At 43.9% G+C, this 10,128-nt stretch overlaps 1 long non-coding RNA gene across 1 annotated transcript; it reads left to right on the top strand.

Moving 5' to 3' along the window:
* Positions 1–8,836, top strand: LOC142036032 (uncharacterized). The gene is made up of 3 exons (XR_012652043.1): positions 1–577; positions 1,268–1,521; positions 3,254–8,836. It is a non-coding gene; the product is annotated as an uncharacterized LOC142036032 (long non-coding RNA).
* The last annotated feature ends 1,292 nt before the right edge of the window (positions 8,837–10,128 follow it).

Below are 10,128 nucleotides of genomic sequence, written 5' to 3'. Positions count from 1 at the left end.
TTGGCCAGCGGTGGGTCCATCTTGGAGCTGGCTGGCACTGGCTCTGTCAGACACAGGGGAAGCTTCTGGCACCTTCTCACAGAAGCCACCCCTGTAGCCCCCTCTGCTACCAAAACCTTGCCACGCAAACCCAATACAATACTGTATTTCTCTCAAAATACATGGCATTTCATTTTATTGCTTTCAGTGAAACCCGTGCTTGTAGTCCCTAAGAATAATACATTTTCATGCATCATTGGCAATACAAGGCTTCATTTAGACTATTGATTAACATTCTTATTGTATTAGGACTTGTTAGTGTTTCATACCTTCTTATTGTTTGGTGATTTCAAGAATTGACCTTTGCAGATTTACAGTACATAACCAATTAGCCAGTAATAGATTAAATTAATAAAGAAGATTCCTATCAGATTTGGGGGCTTCACAAATCTATCATGTTATGGTACTGTCCATTTCTTTATTTATATTCTGCACAGCTGCTGTTACGAGCTGAAGTCCATGTGCGGTAAATCCTGCTGAAGACTCTTGAGTTACATGCAGGAAGAAGATGCTGCACGGCATGTTTACGATTTGCTGGGTAAGTGGGTAGGGATGAGAACTGGCAGGAAGGTTGCAATGTTTTCTTTTTCTGTCTTGACAGTCTCTTTTGTTTTTCAGCTATGGATTTAACAAAACAAAACTAAAGCTAATTTTGATTTTTAATTAAAGTCAGTAGCTTATGTTCATGCTGGTGTATTTGGTACAAAGAAGAATAAAAGAAAATACAGAGAGAAACTTGAAAGAGAAATGCATTTCTTCAGCTTAATTATTTAGTTTCCAACTAAGAAACAGCTCTGCAGAGGTTGATTATCCTTCAGGGATATCTTAGAAGAAGTGAGCAATTAGTTTGATTTTCTGTTGAATATGTAGCTTGTGACTCAGTATGTGATCTATTAAAAAGATGATCATTCCTTTTAAACTATGTCCTGACATACATGGAGCCTGTTGCTGAAGGTAAAAGTCAGTGGAGTAATCCAGTCCATCACCATGAGACACAGCTTTTCTGTCTTGCTACACAACAGTCTAATGGTAATTTTTGGTCTTCTAAGGAGTGTAAGAGTAAGAGAAGGGTGTGAGAGAAGGGTGATGCTCTCCTGTTAAAAGGTAACCTGGGATACTGCTTAACACTCTCCACAGCTTTAAGCATACTTTCCCTTAGAAGCGGAGTCTAAAAGAGGGGCAAAATTCCTCTGGTGGAAAAAATCTGTCCTTGCACTTGTTTCTGTAGGAAAGCAGTGACCATTCTGCCCCCAGCAGCCTGGAGTTGCGTACAAGGTTGTTAACGGAGATCAGCAGCTTGGGAAACGACTCAAGCAACTCAACATGTGAAAGACTGCGTAGAGAGAGGCGAGAGAGGGTATGGCCCACCCTGCTAGCTGTCGGCCTTCCACAGGGAGCTCTGGCCTTTGCAGGATCACTGCCAGGGTCACCGTGCCAATACGCAGCCCTGCAGTCCTGGCACAGACTACACTGGGCACACTGGTAAGAAGCAAAGCAGGAACTGGAAGGGAGATTCAAAAAAGAGTTGTCTGATAAGCACATTTTCTAAATACCACCACTGGTGCAAACTTGTTCCTGAATACATGGTCTCACTGCCCCACTTCCAGGTTGCTGCTGCTGCTGCACTGCAAATACCCAGACCACAAACCTGGGGTTTTGTATGTCTGCTGGCACTTCTGTTGCACAGCTGGGTGGAACACATAAATCCACAAAATTTCCAAATTTCACACAGGAAAAGCAGAATGCACAGTTTTACAGTTCGTGTGCTAGGGGTTTTGGTTGGGTTTTTTTTGTTGGTGTGGTTTGGTTTTGTATTGTTGTGACTTTCAAATTTTACCACAGGGAGAAACTGGAGTGTTTCAGCTTAAAAATGAGCTTTAAGTAAGTAACTTGCATGAAGATGAAGTTTGCAAAAGTACTGCCAAATTTCCTGCACACCTCAGTCCCACTTTGAGCACCTCAGTCTGCCAAACCGAGCTCCTCCAAATACATGCTGATCTCAGTCCTTGATGGGCCTAAATTAGTAGGCACCTGTATTTCTGACATTGAAGCTCCCATGGTATCTGAAATCTTGCTTCTGGTCATGTTTAGAAGCGCCTCAGTCCTGTCAGGACTGAGCAATGTGGTACCTAACTTGTACCTTCATCTGCAACATGAACCCAACGCTTTAATATTCCATGACAGCAAAGCCTGGGTCTCATCCCTTCAAGGCCAGACCGCTCTGAATCCTTTCTGCATCCTCCCAGCATACTAATGTAAGTGAGGAGCAAACCTGAACCGTGTCTCTTTCTCAGAATTGCAGCAGGATGTTGAATAATGCCCCCCCTTGCCTTTTTGAAACTTCATTTCAAGACCTTACTAAAGAGATGAGATCTTCCCAAGCCCTGTGCATGAGTGCGACGGTTGCTGGTGTGGGCACAGGTGGGTCCCCAGGGACACCGCTCCTCTGCTCCTGGTGTGGTTTGCACCAGCCCACGCACGTGGTGCACAGCAGCTTGGCCTCCTTTGCCCCTGGTCCCATAAGAATGCCCTCTTTTAAGTCCCTTTTCACCACTGCTTCGGTGAAGTTTGCCCTGCTGTGGACTGCCCAGCTTAGGGAACAGTGGGATGCAGCTATTTGTGAAACTGGACATAAACAGGTCTTTTTCCATTAATTATAGTTAAAGTTACAGCTCATCTATGCAAGAATAAATATAAGAAATGCTCTTTCACCTCTTCCTATATTTCTTCATACTAATTATGCATCATGAGAACTCCTGGTGCAAAATAACCTGTCCTCCTCAAAGATATATATAACATGGGATAATCAAGGTGACACCTACTCACTGCTTACATGCAGGCCAGCAAAAACATCCTGTGTGGTTTCCAGGCCTAGCTGCGGTCCAAATTAGGTATTTTCTTGTGGCCGGGCACCCAGACTAATAAACTCTGCAGACCTAAGCTAGCTTTTCATACAGATGGTTTGTGGCTTCCTGCATTGTGTTTCCATTTGTATTGAAAATTACACTGGATCTGGCATCGCTGGAGCTTCGCCAGGGCTAATAGGCCCATGCAGCCCCACACTGACTCCTGAGGAGCTCCTTAGCTCCTTCCTGCATTGCTGTTCCCGGTGCTGAGGAGCACTCGTGACCGGGGCGTGTGCAGGCAGCCTAACCCAGGATCCTGAGCCTTTATTACTGTTTTATTTGTACTTATGTTTATTTTATTATTTTAGACACCTTGTGGTTCTGCTGGCTTCAGGAAGGTGCTGTGCTCCACGAATTCTGCGAGTGTGGTGTAATGCCAGTGTGACAGTCGTGCCGTAGGTTTAATCAGCGACTTGGAGAAAGGCTGCATACTGCCCAGAAACTCCTTCCATCCAGCCATCCTGGCAGCAGGCAAAGCTGAAGATACTGCCCATGTCATTGCTCCACCGAGGGGTTCTCTGGTGTACCTCATGTTGGGAACACAAGGCATCTATCGGGCAGCATCTTAGTCACCGGGGAAGATGATCCCTGCATAAAGCACAGGGAAGAGTTGGGGAACAACACTGCACCTTTTGCAAATGCCAGGTTCAGAGACTCTACACTGGTTACTCTTGCAGAGGGCGAGGCAGGCGAGAGCCGTGCAGGCAGGCTCCCAGGGCAGGTCTGGTAAGGGCTTGCCACGGGCGGTTAGCAGCCCAGGGAGCAAAGCTCTGCGTTGGCACAGGGGTAGCAAGCGGAGGGGCCAATGCTGTCAAACACAGCCCTGAGAGGAAAGACGAGAGGTTGACCTCCGGCAGCATCATCAGCCCCTTACGTGAGCATGGTTCCCTTCCTGAGCAGCATCGCCTCCCTGCGCTGAAGGGTCCTGCTCTGGGATTTGCTTCTGGATTTTGCCTCGCAAAAGCCACTGAGGGGCAAAAGGCATATAGCCTGCACGTCATTTCCATCTCCTTTTAAAAACTGAATGAAGTGCCCACAAAAGGTAGGGGGTTTTCTGGTTCTCCTCAAACAAACCCTTCTGTTTACTCAGGACATATAAACAGGACAGCAGTGGCTGGTGCCATTGTTGATGCGACTTTGGTATTACTTTTTGGCTTTGATTTTTTGAAGGAAGCCAGCAGTCGGAGTGGAGTTGGGAGATGTTCTCTGTGCTAGAATGAAGCACACCTTGCAAATCGATGAATACCTCCTGAAAGGGTTGTGCAATTACTGTTTGCAATGTGACTTTTTTTTTTCCCCAGCAAGGCTACATCCCCTGTGAGAGAACTACTTCGGTCCACCCTCCCCCAGTTGAGATTCAAGACACACCAGAAAATGGACAAATTTGCCCTGAGCGTGATTTTAGTCATTTTGGCTCAGCTCCATTAATGGCTTAAACCATGGTTCGTTAAGCAGGGGCAACTGTGGAAGTTACGGTAACTTTTGCAAAAGGCTGCCCCGCAGACAGCAGCACAGCGTGGTGCACGCGGAGCTGCCATCCGAGCGCACCCCGGGGTTGCATGAGAGCTGGCATCCCACAACACCCGTGCTGTCCGGTGCTTGTTTGTTCAGCCTCTTGCTTTGAAACTAAAATTAGTGAGTGGGAAAGGCTCAGCCTCTTTTTTAATATTGTTTTTTCCAGTTGTTGCCTTTGTTCTTGAGTAGCGGTGCCCGTGATAAAGCAGCCCCCAGTTTAGCTTCTGTACCTTGTCACGGAGGGAAAGGTTTTCATTAGCATAAAGGACAGACAGCCTTCTGAGCCTCCCCCAGGTGAACCCCACCTCGCTCTGTTTGCAAGCCCCCTCACGCAGCTGCGTGGTTAGATCCTGTCTCGTGTGGTGCTACAAATTGTGCTTTTATGTTTCACCTTCCTCAGGCCAGGAGTTGAAGGAAAGGCTCTTGCAGAGCAGGGGGGGTGTTTGTGCGTGCTCTGCGTGTGTGCGTGCGTGTGCTGCCTTCGCGTGTCTGGTTAAAGGGAGGCAGCTGGTGCTGCAGGACCGAAGCGGGAAGGGCTCTTTCAGGCATCAGTACCAGCAGCCAAGGGCAGCGTGGATACTCAGCCCCTGCCTGGTCGGTCAGGCTCGATGGTGCTGAGGTCCTACAGCTCCTTGCTTTTCTCTTACTCGCTCTGGGCTAAATGAGCTCTAAGCTCAATAGGAGTTTTAGAGATGGTCTTCTCAGGATCAGAAAAGTTGTCATTTTTCATATCTTAATCTCAGTTAAAACCAGTTTGCAGTTTTTCTAGTGAAAACAGAAAGTTCCTGAAATCAGGAGAAAGCTGGGAGGCAACTGAATGCATGAGGTGGCTGTGAAAGGCCATGATGGTGAAAAAACCCTTGCCGAGCAGAGGCAGGATCTGCCGTAGCAGCAGCGTGCTGTCGGGGCAGGCGTAGCCAGCCTGGGGCAGGGAGAGGGCTTCTCTGCAGACAAGTGCTCCAAAGTGCCAAGGTCAAGGCAGCGAGTGATGGGTCTTCACTAAAGCTTTGAAGTACACGAAGTGCATTGCTTTTGAAAGTCTCACTTTTACATCTTAAACAAGGAATTAAATTAGTATGTAAGCCATTTCTGTGTGTTTGTACTGAAATGTTACAGTGGCAACATTCTGACCCACAGAAGCAAAAGTACTCATTTTTCTTAAACGCTTTTGTAGAGAAATAAAACTATAGTTTATTTCCTGTTGTTTGTCTGAGAGGCTGTACAAGAGAGTTAAAATTGAAGGACAGGAAGAATTCAGAGGAATAGGACCTCTGTTCAGAATGATTCAAGCTTAAAGATAGGATGCTGCTGCATTTCCACTTCAAGTGAATACCACTTCAATGGTATTTCTGACATTTTGGAATAGCAGAGTGAAAACAAATACAGGGATCTTTTTTATCCATTAAAACATATCTTTTTGGTGTTTTACCAGAGTGCTGAAAGACATTTCAAGGAAATATGTGTGTGTATATATATGCAAACACATATATAAATATTAATCTTTATTAGAGACAAAATTTTGGAGAAAACAATATGACAAGCACAACTACTGTAAATGGTACAAATCCATTAAAGAGTGTGAGTACCAGGAGGCGGCTTTTGTGTTGAATGAAAGTTCACACAACCTAAGGTTGCCTCCAAATACATAACTAACCTGAGAGTTTGGATTTAACACTGACTGGACCTGTCATATTTCACCTTAATAAGGCTCTGCTCTGAAAAAAAGGAGGAAAAGAAAATGGCTGGTGTGATAAGCTGTACAATGCAGTAATTGCATTGAGCTGAGACACTGGTGGCCTTTAGGAGCAGCAGAAGAGACTTGTAAGCAGGTTGGCATATGCAAATTGTTTTCTCTATAGAATTTCCTCAGTGCAATTTTTACCTTTCTTCAAAATAGGACAGGCAGAAAAATCAGTTTGTGGATTCTGGGAGTGTTACATGTTTTACTTCTCAACCTGGTAGGACACAGGTGGTTACACCTTTGCCCAGAAGATGACCTTTCCAGGCCTAGAAAATTTATTGTGAAACTTTGGGAGGCATCTTCAGCGTTGCTCAGTGGCCATAAGGAGGTTTGGAGGCTCTGAGTTTTGGAGTGAAATACCTACAGGAAGAGTTAGGTGACAGCTACACAGGTTTAATCCTGGTAAGTCCAGACCAGTCGGGTGAATGTAGACCTCAGTGCAATATTTGAAGGAGAAATATTCTCTATGGGTGTTTTCCAGCTCTTATCAAGAGTTTATGGAGAATATCTCCAGGTGCAATAGAAGCCCATACTATTGTGCAAATCCAAATTTAAATTATGGTGATGTTTAATTTTTCTGATGTGGCTTAAGACACCACATTATCCTTGATTTCAGTTTGATTGGATTTCAGGAATAAATTTCCTGTGTCAAAATAGGATAAATTTAGTTTATAAACATAAGCATTTGGGATAGACTGCTCTAATCGAGCCAAGACAGTGCAACTCTTTCCTAGGTTAACTGCAGTGCAGAGCAGATACAAGTCAGTAAAAATGTGGAAGATCAGTGTCCTGTCCTGTTCATTTTACCTTACAAGGTGAAATAGCCTTTCTTAAAGGTTTGAATTTGGCATTCACTTTTCTACTCGCAATGTACTTCTAAGGCTGTATCCTGACTCTTGGTCCTGCCTTTTATAGATCAGCATCCAAAAGGCTACAAGCTGGCCAATGCAGGGTAACTTTAACAGCATTTGGGAAATAAAAAAAGTGATCACATTTTGGATTAGCAAAATAGTATTTTACTAGTCATCTACTAGGAAAGTAGTTTTTAGTAATAAAATTAGTGTTATACTTGTTTAGTATGTCTATGATATTGTGAAAGGAAATTTGGGATTGGTCAAATTGCACCTATGCAGAGAATAAATCACAAGCAGATTGCCAGGGACTATAATACTTGCAGTTCATAGTAAGAAACAGTAAGAAAGACCTCACCAACTTTTCCTCAAGTCTGTGGCAAAATGAATCATCAGCTCTGTCAGAAGGCCCCCTGAGCTTCTACCAGCACGGGCTATTACCTTTGCTGTTTCTTACCAGTAGTATTATAGATTGCAGAGGTTGCACCAGGATTTTTTGTCCCTCCGTGCACGAAGTACTTCACAGGAAGAAGTCTCAAAGCACTGACAGTGTCATTCTTTATTTTTTTCTTTCATGAACTAAATATAATATTTTCCACTGGATAAAAATGATTGACATTTCTCAAGTTGCCACCAGCAAAATTCTTGAATCCCCAAATACTTTAAAATAATTAAGTTATCCTCACACAATTTCTTCAGGGATCATAGTGGTACTACTACTGAAGGTTGGTTTCCTAAGGAAACTCAATCTATACACTCATGCTACGGATCTGTTAACTCACTGCTTTTCCTCTCTTTGAACTTTTCAACTATACCAACCAGTTTTGAATAAATCTAACAGTATAAATACCCCAAAGATATCAAACTACCGCAGGCTCTGTGGCAATCTGCAGTGCCATCGCTTAGGGACAGCGGGTTTTATGGTTACCCTGTGGCCGCAGGGAATGCAGAAGGGGAACGGGCAATGCAGGTGCTCCAGTACCAGGACAGGCTCCGGCTGGAGCACGAGCTGCGTCGGGTGCTGCAGCACCCCAGGATAACATGTGAACTCAATGCACTGCTCCTGCCACTCCCAGAATGGCTTGTTCATGCATGAAAACCTATTTTCCAAAGAGCCCTTAGTGACTTCCAGAAGAATAGACCATGTCCATGTGGCAACCACTTGATGCTGGTGTCTCCTCATTAAGCATTTGTCTGGATACACATGAGCTCACCCCAGTAAGGAGTCCAGACACACTTGTTCTTCTGCGATGTGTTCTCATGTGGCTCATGATGTATTTGTAAAGACCCATGGTACTGAAGTCATACACACTACTTCAATAGTGTTTTCAAATTCTTTGGGGGAAGAAAGAATGCATTATAATAATGTCATCAACTGGAAATTTCTAGAAGGGACAGCTAGTTCAGATTAAGCCTTTTATAAGCTCCAAATTTTATAACTATTTCAGTTCAGTCATGATTTTTTTTGTTTTAAATAGATGCAGTGATGCCATGCCAATGCATGTAGTTAAATAAGAATAGTGTTCTGTTATGGCTTCGTTTATTATTGAGAAATAGCCATATTGGCCCCAAACAAGATATCCCAATAGAACTGTTGTAACACCAGCTATATTTGTGTGTGTCTGCCTTGCCCAGATGTGGCAAACTCTTTTTGTATATGAAATTTATGTTATACATATATACATAAGTGTTTGTGTGGAAAGAAAATGTGGATGCAGATCTCTGCATTATATTACACTAGTATAATATTACTCCTGTACTTAATCAAACATTATTTTTAAAAAAGTTTTTGCCAATTGAAAAATGCCAAGAGTCTCTACTTTTTTTAAAAGAGTAATCACACAGCTTGTACCTTCTTTGAGAGAACACCTGGGATAGATCTCCCTTAGTTTCCATTGTGATCCCCAGCCCTGATAACGCTGTGAATAGGAGGGATGGCACTCTGCCCCCCCTTGCATGCTTCATGTTGCTCCTGCCCATTTGCTTTTTCAGAAGCATGTCTTTTCTACATAGGTAGGGACGACATGCCATCTGTTGGGGAGATTAGCATCCCCGAGCCAGAGCCCTGCGATACTCCCAGACAATATAGGAAATGTATTACCAGAATGTAGCGACTTGTATTTGCATTTCACACATTTAGCTTTGCTTCACACATTCCTCTCTCTCAGACATGATAAAGGGAGGGAACGCTCTATTTCTTGTCAGTGTGGATGGATGGCCCCCCTAGAAGAGTATGCATTTGAAGCAATATGTTCTGCATCACTGATGTAAGCTAAGATGCTGTTAAGGATGGGTGGGTTTGTTTTCCTATTCAGTGCTAGCGAGCGGGACACTCAGGGACTTGGTGTCCTTGAATTTAAAGAAGATTGAAACATTGCATTGTTCAGAATGAAGGGAACAAGGATGGGAGCAGAACGATGCTGCGGCAGACGGTAAACACTTGATTGCAAGAGCTGAATGGGCTTGGCCTACATTTTGAATCTCACCACCATCTCTTTTATTTCACCCATTTGTATTCCCTGACTCTGCTATCAGTTCCAGGTTTGTTCCTGTAGTTTCTCCCACATTTTCCTTCAGGTCTGCAATGCTGATTGTGTATCTTGGCAGAAGAACAGTCCATGCCCAAGCATTTATGAATGAGGGATGCCAAGGTAGTGATGTATACAAGATCATTTCTCCCTGTCTGTTTTGTCCTTTTAAGATTGAAAGTTGTCCTTATGGGATTCACTTGGTAGTCTCTAAACCCATCGTTTTATACCACATGGCAGGGCTCTAATGGTCAGGGTGCAGAAATGTTTCTGAATTTCTAAAAGGAAAATTTTATCAGTAGCAAGCCCTGTCCTCTCCCCTGCCCTACCCACCAAGCAAGTCCATCACTCCCTCCTCATTTCCCATTCCAGCTGGGGAAGACATCAAGGTGGTGAATGCTAACCACTGAGCTCATGTGCATCTTGCCAGGGACACTTCTTCGCTTATTGTTTGTTACCACTTTAGTTGGAATAGCTAATATACAGGGAGTAAATCAGGGGGGGCAACACTGCATAGAAAGCCATAGTAGTTCCCAGTATAATTCTTT

Source organism: Buteo buteo, chromosome 10 (genome assembly GCF_964188355.1).
Source record: "Buteo buteo chromosome 10, bButBut1.hap1.1, whole genome shotgun sequence".
NCBI classification, from domain to species: Eukaryota; Metazoa; Chordata; class Aves; order Accipitriformes; family Accipitridae; genus Buteo; species Buteo buteo.
This window is presented reverse-complemented; position numbering and strand designations above follow the sequence as displayed.